The sequence below is a fragment of the Stegastes partitus genome, unplaced genomic scaffold, assembly GCF_000690725.1.
Source record: "Stegastes partitus isolate 25-593 unplaced genomic scaffold, Stegastes_partitus-1.0.2 Scaffold102, whole genome shotgun sequence".
Classification (NCBI taxonomy): Eukaryota; Metazoa; Chordata; class Actinopteri; family Pomacentridae; genus Stegastes; species Stegastes partitus.
The window spans coordinates 25,306-41,156 of record NW_007577833.1 but is presented as its reverse complement, the minus strand read 5'-3'; the positions used below and the strand labels follow the sequence as shown (position 1 = coordinate 41,156).

Below are 15,851 nucleotides of genomic sequence, written 5' to 3'. Positions count from 1 at the left end.
AATGCATGCAAAAAGCCCTCCGGCTGGATAAAGTGGGCAGGATGCAGGAGCAATTGGAAACTCTGCAGTTTGCATGTTTGAAAGAAGAGTTTGAGTGAGCTGCCATTGTGCCTGCAAGCCCTGATGTATTCTTTGTTTTAAAAAAAAAAAGAGAGAGTGACTGCAGGGATGAATATTGTGACAGTAACTGAGCTTGTCCTTGTAATGACTATCAGAGTTCTGCCGCTGAGATTCTCCTAAACAGACCCACATTGTGCTTTCTGCCTTTGTTCTAGTGTCCGCATTGCTCTTCTGCTTCTCAATTTCTGGATTATCGATCATTGTCTGTGGTTTTGAGACATTAGCTTCCAGTGATGGAGGTCAGCATAATCTGATCTCACTCTTTACTTTGTGCACAAGCCTCAGAAAAGCAACGATCCAACATATGAAGTAAATGATACTCGGAAGATAAACAAGTCCCCAGTTTCTGGTTTTGGATGACTTTCAAATGGGGAAAGGATAAGTCAGTACAGTCAAACATAATTCACCCAGGACGGCATATCAGGAGACTTTTCATTGGGAACACTTCTTTCATACTGTTCCTTACACTCTTTTTGTTTAGCACTCTTTGGTTTGTGCTAACAAGCATCATTATCTAAACAATTTTATTCTCAGTTTAATAATAATATCTGAATCTTTTGATTTCCTTTTTCATAGTGATTCCTGTAATACACCAGATCCAGTTCAACCTGTATGGAAGATAATATCAGTACATCCAAATGCTTATGATAATGAAGGTGACTATGATCTAAGTGCTATTTGTTTCATTTTTTTAAAGATTCAGGTCATTGCCAGTGTTGTTACATCCACAAAATAAGATACATTTATGGCATAGCTGCTCTCTTATTCATGTGTGAGATCGTGTGCATGCAGCCACAGTGTCACTGATGGAGCTCCTCAGAAAGATGCTGTGATTCGGTGGCTGAGGACCACGAGTACATGTCTGCAGCTTGTAGACAGGAGGAGGAGGAGGAGGAGAGACGGAGAAAGTGAAGGGGAGCACAGCAGAGCGGGGAGGGAGGCTGATAAAGCAGGGAGTGGAGGAAACGAGGTGAAGGACCACCCTTGTCGAGCATAGCCGTTCGCAGGGAGCCTACCAAAGGGACCTTCCCACACACACACCATGGCCAGCCAGCCAATCAGAGCGCTCGCATCCTTGACCCATCCTCCCTCGTACAACTGCTCATCCATGGCTCAGCAAAGCAGATGTGAGGTGGTGCGGTAGGATGCGAGTCTGTGAATCACTTGCACAGAAAATTGGAACTCATTGTGTTTTTTTATACATATACCTAAGGAAAGATGGTAATTTGACAGTAGCTGGGATTGTAGGCAAGGACAGCAGCATCCAGAGCAGCCTGGACCGTCCTGCGTCTTCTGAACAGGCATTTTGGCTTAACAAGTGTTGTCTGTATCACCTCTGTAACTGCAACTGTTGTGTGAGACCTTATTTTTCCTCTGACTGATATTGGATGTTCTGTGCAAGAGATTTCGGACAAGGGGGATTTTGAGGCTTGGCGAAGATGACAAAGCTCGCTGGACAAGTGACAATTTGACAACGAAACAGCGAGACAGTGATTGAAGAGAGGCCATGAGAGCCAGGAGAGAGGCCAGGATGGTGTCTGCCTGTTCACCATGCACAAACATAAGGTCAGGTCTAATTTCTGTTACCTGTCTTTAAATGCAGCACATTGCTATCCTGTAGTCAAACAGCAAATTAGCTGGCATGCTCATAAGATTAGGTGCATGATATTAATATGAAATTGTACATCTGATATTGATAACCCAGATTTTATTTCAGTTTGGAGTCGTCTTTTGAAACGTATTTTTTTTAAATGCAAGCAATAGAATGTAAGACAAGATCCAAAGATGATGTTAGAATGAAAATTAAATGTAGACCGGTATATCACTGATGCTAGTTATTACCACATACTGCTACAACTCTGTAATCCATTATATGCTATAAAATCCACAACTGGTTCTTTGGCTATCTGACAATCATCCTGCGGTTATCTATGGAAATAACTGATAATATAATGCTATTGTAGCTTCCACTTACCAAATTGCATGACCCGGTCGCTGATATTGTTTCATTCTGTCTGGCCTTTTTTGAAAAAGATGCATCTGCTCTTGTTTCTGTCCATAGCAGATTTTTAAAAGTCAATTGCATTAGTTGTTTTCCCCCCGTTTTAACTTGCTTTAGCATTTAAAGACTGGCCAACCTTTTGCAAGATAATGTTAACGTCACTCGCTGTTTTGTATGTTGATACATTCAGTGTACTGCTATGTTTTCTATATTTGTGCTCTCTGAGTTAGGGTGGGGCCACTATTAAAAATGTGATTAAAATAACTTTTTTGTCAGCTTTTATTTCCTTTGCCAATTCATTTAATGGTGAAATCTGTCAGAGTGATTCATCAGCAACTTCATTTTCCTTAACCTGATGAATGCAGGGGTGTGGCATAATATATCACAGTATGCAAGTGCAGTCCACCTCTTGCGCACATGCACGTACACATTTGTGCAGAGAGGATTTTCCAGCTGGCTTCTAAATCTCTCCTGTGATCTCTGCTCCCCAGGTCCATTAAGGGCAATTGGGTTAGATTTACTGTGCCTGTCGACGGGGATACAGGGCAGTACTAGGACTGCTTTAGGTTACCCGTCTGTGTAAAACACTCTTGGCAGGTGTTACTGTGCTACCTTCACATAACCATCTCTTAGCTCCTGTATGAATCACAAATGATAATCGTGATCAATAGAAGTGGTAGTAGCTTGAGCAATCTCTGATTCATGAGATAATGGGGGGAAAAAATAGCTTATTTGCTTTAATGGAAAGAAACGATTGCTGGCCAAAGTGCCTGTGTCAGATTTCTTTCTTCCTGTCAAACAGTCCTGCTGCTCAATTCCCTTCTGATTCTACATGTATAAATGGTATAATGTCAAAGATTACATTAGCATCCCTATCACAGTCAAGATTTCTACCTCAGGAATTTATGAAATGGTTATTTTGAACTTTAAATCATTTAAATACAAAAGGGTTGTAGCTAATATTAATAGTTAATCAGTTAACAGTTATTCAGAGGGTACCAACGAAGCTGCAAATGACATAAAATGACTTAATATAATGATATGGATAATACCATGCTCCCAAAATGTGTTTATGAATACGCTATCATATTAGAAAGGTCTTAATGCACATTCATCACTTATCACATGTTCACCAAGGCCATTGCAGTATCTTTTCTTGAAAGGTGAAAAAAGACTATGTAAATTTGGCCTGGAAAATTATCAATTTGCTGCCAGCCACATAAAAATGTGTACAGGGAGTTTTCTACAAATGCAAAACAAAATACTTTGAAGTCTTACATTTTTAATGGGATATTATTACTTTTTCATACTGCTCATCTCTTCTTTACCCCCTTTGAAAATCTGTGAATCTGTGGATATTTATTTGATACCTTTGAAATGTGAGTTTCATGTGTAAAAACAGGAACATATTCCAATTTACCTGAGCGTTTCCTTCAGTCTGACACATTTTGAAAATGTAATATAAATTGTGCTTAGTGTTCCTCGGTGATTACAAACTATTAAGCAATGGCTAAAAAGCAGAAAAGAATCTAGCATTATCACTTGCTAGCTCGTAAGGCACCTGCTTCATTGACAACTGTAGAAACAAACCTAAAAACAGGACATGTGGTTTTTTTATCTGCAGACTCCAGTTTTTGGATGGATTGATTGAAATTACTTCAAAAGGGTTCTTTTCAAGCTCATACTCTATCCAATTTAGATCAAACACTAAAATATAATACCCAAAGCTATTTTAAGACCGCTCTTTTTTATCTTTTTGACCAGTCTGAAGCTGAGTAGTAATTGTTTTATCACAGCCTGTATTTTGAGCCAGCTGTTGATGTCGCACACTGAAGGTGATTCATTAAGTACTCCTGTCTGTCACTGGCACACCCACTTACTGTTTTTGTGAAAGGTCTTGTTTTCATGCTGGGTGGACATCTGCCTCACTGTAGAGTTCCACAAGGAGATATGCCATGCACATATGCCTTTTAATGGTATAAAATCTAAGTATAGACCTGTCTTTGTCTTGCAGTGATCATTTTTAGAGACAGATCTGTCCATCTGTCCACAGTTGGAGCTGAAGTTGATACAAATACATTTGTCCAGAGTGCACCTAAGATAGAGGCTTATTAATGGACCGGTGGTTTGGGGGGACATTTTGAGGTCTGTGAGATAATGAAGCTGACGGTTAATTCAATTCATTCGCAGCTGAAGTGGTAAGTTAAGACACTTAAAGTACCCTATGTGGGCAAGAGTAAGGTGGAATTTGCAAAATCGACCATAATATGCACCCAGGTTTTCACATCACCTTACAGAACATACTGTGTCAGTCTGAGTGGGCCATGTGTTTGCATTCAGCAGGCCGTCACTGCTGACTAATCACAGGGCCTCTGGTGACTCACGGTGTAATTCACATATGTTCATCCGCAGATCAATCCTGCTGATCACGCTAAATTACTATATCTCCGCCCTAGCAAGCTGACATTTATTACATTTTTTCTGCAAATAAGCACTCTTACCCCAATGCATATCCGCAGGGATAAACCTTAAATATGTTGTAAGGGGGAACCATCTGCCAAGTTAAAATGAATAGCACAATTGTTGCAAAAACTGTAGTTGTAAGTACCAATTACTTCATCAATCTGCAACCTATCAATCAGTCAGTAGTTGGATTTATAAAATCATATAAAATTGTGAAACGTGTATCATCAGATGGCATGTTGTATCTGTTTCACTTTTTGCCGTGTTCAAAAGAAGATTGATAAAAACGGAACATCTCACATCCATCTAGGGGTTTAGCTCTGCAGATGTGTTGACTCCAAAGAACAGAATAGACTAGAATAGAATAGAATGCTTTTATTGTCATCATACACAAAGTACAATGAAATTAAAAGACAACTCCAGTGATGCAGAAGTATAAAAGTAAAAATATAAAAAGACAAATAAGAATATATACATGTATTTACAAAAGGAGCCAGTGGGAAGTATATACAGTTAGCCAAATGGTAGAATAAATATATTGCATTGTTGAGGTAGGAACACTGTGCATATATGAGAAATTTAAATAATATAAATAAAGAATTGTTAAAAGTAATATAATATATATAAAATATATACAAATACAGCTATCATATATAATAATTAAAACAGAATTATAATATGTATAGTATAGTATAGTATAGTATAGTATAGTATAGTATAGTATAAAGAATAAATATATGTGATAAATAGTACAGACTGTAGACTGTGTGTTCAGTACCCGTATTGCACTTGAGTAGAACGTGTTGGTGAGTCTGGATGTGCGAGCCTTGATGGACCGGTACCTCTTTCCTGAGGACAACAGGGAGAACAGGCTGAGAAGATCTTACTCAAATTCAGTTCTTTGTGCCAGTTTGCCTTCCTTACATATCCGCCTTTACTGGAAAGTCTGTTTTCCAGGTTTTATAAATCAAGTAGTGTAATCTGCAATCTGTCTTTTCTGGACTGCCTTCTTCCATCACAGATGTGATTGATTTCCCCTCTAGCTGTTCCAAAGGCGACACAGATTATTCTTACTCAGGGCTTCCTCCATTTCTCGGCATTTGAAAAAGAAGAAAACACCCAGGGTCAGTGTTACATATCCACTCTTTACTCATCGCATAGTGAATATTGAAGCATTTTGACACTGCATTTATTTTGACTCCATTAAGCAGCAGCATACAGAGGCATTAGCTAAATGACCTTTAGTCTCAGTGGGTAATACCTCAGTTAGTCAATTTATCTCAGTGAGGAAAAATTAAACTTGACTACCTCAGTGGCAGGCAAAGGATCTGTAGAAGGTGATGCACAGCCAAATGAAACTTCTCAATAGCTGCTGGGAAGCTCACTCAGGGGTAAAGGAGTGGGAAGAAATTGCTCTGACTGGAGAGGCAAATGTATTATCAGGTGCCAGAGCAAAAATGAATTGATTGAATAAATGGAGGAGTGGTTGAGGGCCTCTGATGATCACAGTGATTCATGGTACATGTGGGCACTCTGTATTGAATCGCTGCTGGCAGTAGAGCGAAAGGACTGCACTCTGCAAGCCCAGTAATCTATTGCTCTATACATGCACAGAAAAACACATAAATGCACATATACATGTAGTTTTATGTGAAATATAATGTCAGACTATTCTGGTTTGTTTCAAATATCCTAGATTGTAATAAAACTAAAAGCAAACATGAGGACGTGTCTACAGTCATGTTAAGGCTTGTAGTTTGAATTTGAGTGCTCACTAAGTAACTATACTGACATGACTGAAGGGGTAGTTTTTGGTCCTAATGAAAGCAAACAGTGCTTTCTTACCTTTGAAAGGGTAATCTATAGCCACTTTAGGAAACAACACAAAGGGTTTTCTACCTTTTCATGATAAAACATAACAAAGAGTACATTTCTATATAATTTTGTGTTTGCTTGTCTTTAGTCCAGGAAATCTCAGCAGACGTTAGTCATCATTGTCATCAGGACAATCACAGAATGAATAACCAAAGAAGAGATGCTACCAAAACTTCTCATTTACTTTTCTCTACCTTCACTGATAGGCCAAGCAAAAGAAGTGGAAGAAACTGATATGGAAACCTCAAAGGTAGGCTATAACTCGACGAGCATAAGACACTCCACACAGCAGTGACATTCTACGGCAGCTTAGATATGCTTCATGTCATTGAAGCAAAGATACACAGTAAACTGTGGGACACATACCCTCCTACATCCTTTGCATATAGTCATCTGTGCTGTAATCTTAATAAAAATAACTTCTTAGTCAACAGAAAGCCCTGCACGTGATTAATCACTTCTGAAAAGCCCATACTCAGTCCCACCAAGAGAGGGAGCTGTTTTGGCATGGCACACTGAATACTAAACACATCCCAAAAAGTGCTTCTAGCTCCCATCCACTTCTTATATTCTCAGATTTCACAGTGAGTGAGACTCGGGAGCAAAACTGCTGTTGCATCATTTACTGAAACACTGTCAGCATTGTCCTTTGCAGGAGCTCAACTGGATTATGTGACACCGTAGTTATTCTGGATTCAATATGTAGTCAAAAACATAAGTGCAGGTGAAAGCCTTGCTGTAAAGAAAGACTAGACAAACTGGTCAAACACTCTGCTGCCATCTGAGGTGAGGGACGCAGCACTGATGTTAGAATTTCAGTTGATCAACTATCAGTAATCACTTTACTAGTAAAGAAGAGTTTTACTCAACCTGCGTATATATATCTGGTTTTCAGATGGTCTGCTCGAAGACTACAAATATTACCAAATCTAAACAGAGCCTGAAAGAATTAATGTTCACCAGAGGTTCATTATAAGACATATAGGTCTGTCTGTCTGTGTCTTTCAAACGTGTGGCACTGCCCTGATACAATGCTGGAGTTCCTCGTTAAATGAGGAATAAAAATATATCTAAAGTTTTTTTTGCTGATCAATTATATCTTATATTTTCAAAGCTTTTATGCACATGCTTATTCACAAATATTACTAGTAACACATTTTTGTTATTTGTTAAATGTGCACACAACAAATGTAACTTCATGTATAGAAATAGTTAGGATTTGTAATTTAACTCACATGTTGCAATTTTCTAACCTTCACTGGGATGATTTGAAACCAAACAGTTGTCATATCCTCCTGCGAGGAAACTGTGATATTATCAACCAGTTTCTTGCTCCAAAGCACTTTGGCAGTGATATTGGGCACTGAGTCATGCCCAGCTCAGATGTTTGTTCCTATATTGCAGTGAAGGTGTTCTTAACCTCGGGGTCAGAACCCCAGAAGGAGTCGTGAGGAGGATGCGTGGCTCCTTTTGTTTTACACCCCACTTGCTGCAAACATTTCTGATGACAGAATTCTGGCCCTCATAACCCAGCTGACAATGTTAGCGAGTGTAGTGATTCAAATGCAGAAATGCGGCGTAAAAATGTATCCGTCTTTGTCTAAATTGACGTATGGCTAAGCGAACTGTCATCGTGGTTCACTTGTCTGAACAATGTGATGCTTTCTCATTTTTTGATGATTTTCAGAGAAAGAAAGCCGACTTGTAAATGATCATCAAGGCTCATCTAGTAGAATGCGCATGTAGCTTATTCCCTGAGAAGCCTTGTGCTGAAGAATGCATTAGAAACACACATTACACATTTTATTTTAAACTGTTTTCTTTACATTTACATTGATGGATCTCATTTTTAAATCACTGACTATGGAATTCTATTATGCACTCCTAAAGTTAGCTTTTCCCGTGAAGGATGGCAAAATATTCTCAATCCCAAATAAGGCTCACACATATGGTTAGGATCAGCAACTGGTGAGTTTGATAGCGTGTTATCAGCATTATCCACTAAGGATTGGTTTAAAGATGAAGGATCTAATGGCCCAATGTTGTGCATTTGTGTCCAGTTGGTAAATATCATAAACCCGAGCCCCTATTGGGCCACCTGAGGAGTTGCGTAAAATGAATCGAAGGTTTGCTGTTGTCTGGGGACATTGGAGGATTTTCTCCATTTCTGTAGGATTTGACCTTGTTGATGTAATCCAGGTTTCAGCCATACATCCACTGCGTAGGCTTGTTCTGGAAAAAAGACTTCAGCTTTGTAGGCTTTCACCAATGGAAAGTTTAGATGTTTGAAAGTCTGAGGCCTTGCTGCTGCTTTGTCACCATGTGTGACGCTGATCATTTGTGATGCTCAAAATAGCTCAAGTGCTGTTCTTGAAGGCCTTGTGGGTGGCAATGGCATAGCAACCAGTAAGCAAATGTAAAGGCAGTTTGAGTGGGCCTTGTGTTTCCCTGCCTATATCTGAATGTCTGTGCAGAAGGTCCTCTTGTGGCCTTGAAGCAGCGGGCCGGACTGCTCTTGACTTCGATGGCGGCAGGGTCGTCTCTGTGGCAACAGCCCTGACTGACTAGATGGAAGGGGTCAGTCAATATCTCTCCACCCAATCCCTTATCTCGTCACTGCTCCACAGCACAGAGTCCTTTAATACAAAAATAGCTTTCCTCACTCAACCTTCAAGCTTTTACTTCAGAGTACAGAAGTGTTGTGCAAGTCGGTGCCGCTGAAATACCACTGATGCATGGACATGGACATAATTTATACAGCATTATTCATGCAGCTGCTTTGTTTTAATAAACTTGCCAGCTTAAATAAAGGTTAAGCATATGTTTAGCTTCAGGTTCCTCTAAGGAAAGAGCATGAGGACACAGATGGGGTTATTTTTTTTTCATGTCTGTGTTTGACTGTTACCAACGAAGGAAAACCCCCTCGGCGACAGCACATCTGACCATGTTGCCTTCAACATCACGGTATATCTCACGCTCACTGATGGTGAGGTCATGTGGAACTATTTCGTAATTGTGTGACGACTTAGCTGGCATCGTATAGTTATGTAATCAGGAATGTTTAAAAAAAAAAAAAAAGTATCAATGATATTGAAAGGGTTTTTGGCATTGAAAATAAACAGCCACGGGCGCCCGTATAGCTCACCTGGTTGAGCGGGTGACCCATGAACAGGGGCTACAGTCCCCGACGCAGCGGTTGTGAGTTCGAATCCCGCTCATGGCCCTTTGCTGCAGGTCTCTCCCTCATTCTTCTCCCCCCTTTCCTGTCTCTCTCCACTGCTCTAAATAAAGGCAAAAGCCCAAAAAATATATTTAAGAAAATAAACAGCCAAAAAACACTTTAAACAAAAAAAATAAAGATGTAATTGTAGTTATATGACTGAAAGCACAAACTAATTCATGAAACTTTATATTTCATCGTGGTTAGAAAGAGTCCCATGAGGTCTGTTTGACTTTCCGTCCTTAGACAGGAGTGTCAGCAGTGCAGTGTTACAGTAGCAGCTAAAATGTATATCATACAGCACTGGATGAACTAGATCCGGAGACATCAGCGAAACCTGATCTTGCTGTGTCGTGACATCATTTTCTGAACAGGGCAGCTGTGTATCTGAGCTCAGGGTCATGGATGTGATGACTCACTGATGTGCTGCATAATAGCTCCAGCTCCAAGTTTAGACTGGTGATACACAAAGACTTTCTGTGTCTTTTTGCTGGTAGCCAATAGAGACAGTCATTACTAGTCTATTTATATTAACCAGTCAATAATAACTTCTAATGAATTACAATTTTCTATTCATTAAATGACAACACGTTTGCAGCCATCCAGGGTGTCTTGTTAGTGTTGAATCTTTTATTTAAATGTTAAAGACACTAAATCAGTCCCGATCCCTGTCAAAAAAAAACATTTCAGAGCTCTCCTGTCAGTTATCCCTTTTAAAGTCAATGTGCTCCATTAATAACTTAAAAGTCACCTTCTAGTTTAAAGACATACAGCCAGCTAACCTTTAGTGTAGGAGCAAAGGTACTAACACAGACATGAATCTTTTCACTATCTGGGTTTATATAAGTTTGCTGTCTGAAATGCTTTATCTACTGTTACAAAAGTTTTTGAAAGCAGTAAGTAAAGACTGGTGTAACATATATATATATATATATATATATATATATCAGCTGACTTTCAAAAGAAAAAAAGTACAGTATAAAACATTTGATTATGTATTTGCACCTTGTTTTGATTATTTACCTAATATAAGTGAATGCAGTTATTTGTTTGACTTGTCTCAGAACCTAACATTTTAACTACATTTTCTCTTTGGTGTGCCCTATGATACAAATACCTAAACTTTATTAGCAGGCTCTCAAAGAGAAATTAAAGACGAGCTTATCAAGGGGTGAGCAGCTAAGACAAAATTTCCAGCAGTGTTTAAGTGTAGTTTAGAATTGGTATGTAGCATATCTAAGTAGCTAATATTATAATAGATTACATGCCAGTAAATACATTCTTGTCTTCTATTCAGTTTAAGAAACAGTCACAGAGTGAATCTGCTGCAGGTTCATCATCACCATCTTCTTATGTTGATAAATGAGGACGTCAAACATACTGAGCTCATGAAGCAACTGTTAAATCATTTCATGTATCATCATTAGTTTACAGTGAAAGGAGATTTGCAACAGTAAGTACGTTTTATCATAATGATTGTAAAATATGATGCAGTTTTAAGATGTTTATGTTGCACCCTGCGTACCAGGTGATAACTTCAAATAGTGTTGATTGATCGATCAAGTCTGTTGAAGGAAATTAACCTTCAGCAGCATGAGATAAATTTAATGACACAAATTGAGTGATTAATTAAAATTAAGAACAGTCAATCAGTTTCAGACTGATGTCTGTCTTGTTTGTCTATGGATTGTGCATTTCTAGGTTTGTGAAGTTTTCTCACTGTATGAGACTTCCTCACTTTTAACTCTTCAGGCTAGCACTTCAGAAACCAATTTATTTTTCTACAAATAAGAAAATAAAACACAACTCCAGTGAGGTTTTATATGTGTTTTTTTTTGTTGTTTTTTAAAAAATATATAATACAGTGATTCTTTCCTAGCAAAGGGACCACAGTCATACCTTTGTCTTATGCTCAGTGTATAAAGAAAACCTATAAAACCGTGACAGAAATATTGAAAACTTCACACATGAATTACAGTATGCTGAGGGAAGAGAGCTGAAATATGCTGAGATCTAAGATTCTGAGTTTTTAAATGCATTTAAAACACATCATTATTGATAACACTAATAACCGCTACAGTTGAATGGATTTATATTTGTAGATGTAGTTATTCATAAAGGTGTAAAAATATAATATAAAATATAATATAAAATTTAAAAGGATGTGGGGCCCACTACAGGGCTTGGGCTTTTGTGCTCTCTCACTGTTTGACAGTTTAAGTATAAACACAGATGTCAGCCTATATCATGGTGTATCATACATTCCTATGTGTAGTATATAGTAAAATCACAGCATAAAAGTATTATTTTATTCTTTATCTGTTAACTTTAATAAATAAATAAATAAATACAGGCCAAACTGTAAATAACGTCCATATCACAAATGTGTATTTTTACAAGCAGTCATTTGTTGCTTTGCAATGTTTGACCATAAAATTAAACTCTCTTCACTACATTAAAATCTGCCAAAAATATCATTATTTTGCAGATATTTGAAGATAAATTAAGTTTGTTAAGGATTAAAAAATGCTAAATAATATAACTGTTGTAACATCCAGCCACTATATTTTTTCAAAAATGGAATTCATTTTTTACGATATGTGACTGTTTTGTGGTCTTTTCATATGCTAGACAAATATAAGTATTTGTCATTATTTTCAGCTGTTTTTACAGTTTTTGAATGTTACAATAACTAGTTTTTGTGGCAACCTTGCTGCTCAGACTTGTACTGTTTTTGCAAGATTTTTTTATTTATTTTTTTAAAATTTGGCCATAGTATCCATAAAAAATGGAAACAGTGGAGGACAGACGGTGTGTGTGTGTGTCAAGCTATTTTTGCGTGAATTAATAATAAAGCCTGAGTATTTAACCTGCTATGAGTCGGTGATGAAACTGCAAATAACAACCTCTCCCTGTTACTTAAACACTGTAACCAACTAACTACATAATTTCTACAAGTCAGTTAGCTGTGACAGGTATTTTTTTCATCCCATTGTGCTGACCAGTTATAAATATAAACTAGATTTAGATCATAATTACAAAGGTGTTACTTAACCAGCAACAAACTACCATTTTACTGTATTTTCTTGTCTGTTGTAGCTGAAGCATACACCTGCAGTATGGTTTAAATTAATGGGGATAATCCCAAACGCCATTTTTCCACCACCTCCCTCCTTCTCTCTTGTCCTCCTTCTTTCTCTGCTTTGTTTAGTAATTATGGATGTGTGCGATAGAGGTTTGTTGGGGGGAAAAAAAACATTGGTCTATTTTCATCCTGCTTGCTGCAGCAGAAACAGGAAGTGTAAGGCTTTTTTAAATGAGTGCTTTAATGTCAGCACGTGCTCTACATTGTTCTTTTATTCATAGCACACGTGACAGGCGCGGAGAAGGCCATCTGTATCTCACTTTATCACTTTTTGGGTCAACCTAATATTGAACATGATATCCATCCCTCGCAGCGCTGCTCATTTTTTCTGTCGAGCACATTATGTATTTTACCATCGCTGTCTCATTCTGTCTTTCACTCTCCCTCCCTGCACTGCTTTTATGTTTTTGTCAATGTTGGCTATCTGCAAAGTATCTCTTCTGTCCTCAGTGTGATGCCTGCTGCTTGTGGATTTTCAGCATAATAGTAAATTTACTCAGGCCTCCTACTGAGCCGGTGTCTGTTGTGTGGTGTTGTCCCATGTTTGCATCTGTTTAGCCTTATTCTCACTGTGAGACAATGTCTGTGTTCCTGACTTATCCGTTGTCTGTGTTTATCGTTCATGTCAACCCGTTTCACTATGCCATCTGTCCTAAATTCACACCTCGTTTCCATTCAGAAACATCAAAAATGTGTGGCCTGTAGTTGATGGTTTGATTCGCTCTCCTGATTAAGCTCGATATAAGTCACTTGATGTCTGTCTCATCTCATGCTTGTCATGCCCTCATTCTATATTAAAAATAAGAACCAAGAGCAGCGATCACATCACTCTTGTTTAAACCTCTTGACACAGGTCCTCATTATGTTTTAAATTGATTTGAAGACCTTATTGTCAAGTCAAGTGGGTTTATCTACACCGATCAGCCACGACATAAAACCACTGACAGGTGAAGTGATTAACGTTGATCTTGTAGTAATACAATGTTGTGCTGGGAAACCTTGGGTCCCAACATTCGTGGTGACTTTACTTTTGACTGGTACCATCAACCTAAACATTTTTTGCAGTGTAAGCACACCCCAGTGACAATGGTACCCGAGATTCTGATCTCATTGAGTATTTTTGGTACAATTCACGGAGGCCCCCAACCTGCAACCCACAGGATTCAAATGATCCGCTACTAACATACACCCATGTACCCTTACCCTGATGCGTCAGAGATGTTTTGGCAGCACTGGAGAGACTTACACAATATCAAGCAGGTGGATTTTAACATTGTGGCTGAATAGTGTTAATAAAATATTTAAAGACAAAATACTGACTGAAGTGCTGCACAACATCAGACAGATAGAACTATTAAAACTAGTTCATGTAAAGTTGAGTCATTTTAAATCTCATTGTATGGTAAACTACAAGTTATTTGTACTGTACACATAGATAAAATGAATTGCCTTTACTGTATGACAGCCCTCCCCAGTATAATTATGACCATTTAGTACCCTTTGAGCTGTAGATTGCTGTCAGTGGCTTCTTTTACAGCCATTCAGTTTTTTTCTGGATTGTGAGCCTTCAAGTGTACTGGTTTTATGATTTGTCTGTTTTAATTTGCTGTTCTGTGTGAAGTACTTTGTAACACTGATTATTGAAGGTACACTATAAAGGAAGGTCATTATTATTTATGAATATTTAATTTGTGTGTGTGTGTGTGTAGGTGTGTGTGTGCGTGTGTGTGTGTGTGTAGGTGTGTGTGTGTGTGTGTGCGTGCGTGTGTGTCTGTGTCTGTGTCTGTGTCTCTGTGTGTGTGCGCATGTGTGTGTGTTGTGAATGCATGCTCTTTCTCTCTGCACTGTGACCTTGACAACTCAGATTATCCAGCATGGTCAGTTCATCAATACATAAACTGCCAGGCAGTCACATGATCACCCATTTTCCTCTCTGACCAGATAGTAAAAATAAATCTATAGGGGTTGTCCATGTTGAAGGAAAACAGTACAAATGTAGTCCATGCTGTGTTACAAAATAAGAAACGCCCACCAGACTGAATGGGAGAGTCAAGCTCACCACGCCATCCAATCGCACAAAGCAGTGTAGAGGGATTAATCCAGATTATCTGCCAATGCTATTCTTAGAAATAAATGAAAAATCTCTGGGCCAGATTAGGGTTCAAGGAATGCTAAAAAAGAAGCTGATTAACAAATGACTACTATCTGTCATGGCATGACTCATTCGGTGATGTCTGAGCTCAAATGTCAATTCTTTTCATCTTTTCCTTAGACAACCTTTAAAGACAAAACCACCTGAAAATTGTGTGTTGTTGGTCACATTGAGCGGAGCATGAATTTAGGAAATGCAAGTCTATTTACTTTTACATCAGAGTAAATCAATTTCCCTGATGCCAGAGGGAGCACCGTCGTAAGTGTTTGAACATAACAAATATTTTGCCACAGTAGCACTTGCTGCAATGTGTCCAGCAGGTGGCGTCAGTGAGAAGAAACTGCTCACTGACTGTTTGACTCTTCTCTACAGGAGCTGTCCATTCAGCACCACGTCTGAACTCAGAGCACTGACAAGAGTCAAACTACCGTCACGCACAGCAAGAAAGATCAAAGATATGAGAACCTTTCATAGTACAAAATAAACCAGTCCAGGTTTCAAAGGCAACAAAACATCACATTTTAAATATAGCCAATTTTTGTTCTGCTGCATCAAATCCGTCTTCCAGTCATTACACATGGTATTAGCTGTGTTATGCTTAACTTTTTAATAGGTTGGTTCAGTTTGACTAACCAAAATGCATTCAAAAGCCTGCCTCTGTGTGTTGAAACTGTTGCAAAGAAGCTCTAGATTATATTATAACAGGCACAAGTCTGCTCTGATTTCTCAGTATGAGAACAATTTTTTAGGTGATGCAGTTTAAATTTGCATCTATATGTAAAATATCTATTTTTCAATTGACAGGAACTGCTACAGCACAACAGATACTTTGCTGGACCGGTGTTGTATGGTCCACAGATGTAATAAAATGTTA

General features: G+C 38.4%; 1 long non-coding RNA gene across 1 annotated transcript in view; it reads left to right on the top strand.

Annotated features, from left to right (window-relative positions):
- Positions 1 to 15,631, top strand: part of LOC103354276 (uncharacterized) — a 45,518-nt gene extending 29,887 nt beyond the window's left edge. Inside the window, exons 4-5 of the long non-coding RNA XR_520039.1 lie at positions 6,667 to 6,710; positions 15,350 to 15,631. This is a non-coding gene — a long non-coding RNA (uncharacterized LOC103354276). The remainder of the gene's footprint in view (positions 1 to 6,666; positions 6,711 to 15,349) is intronic.
- The last annotated feature ends 220 nt before the right edge of the window (positions 15,632 to 15,851 follow it).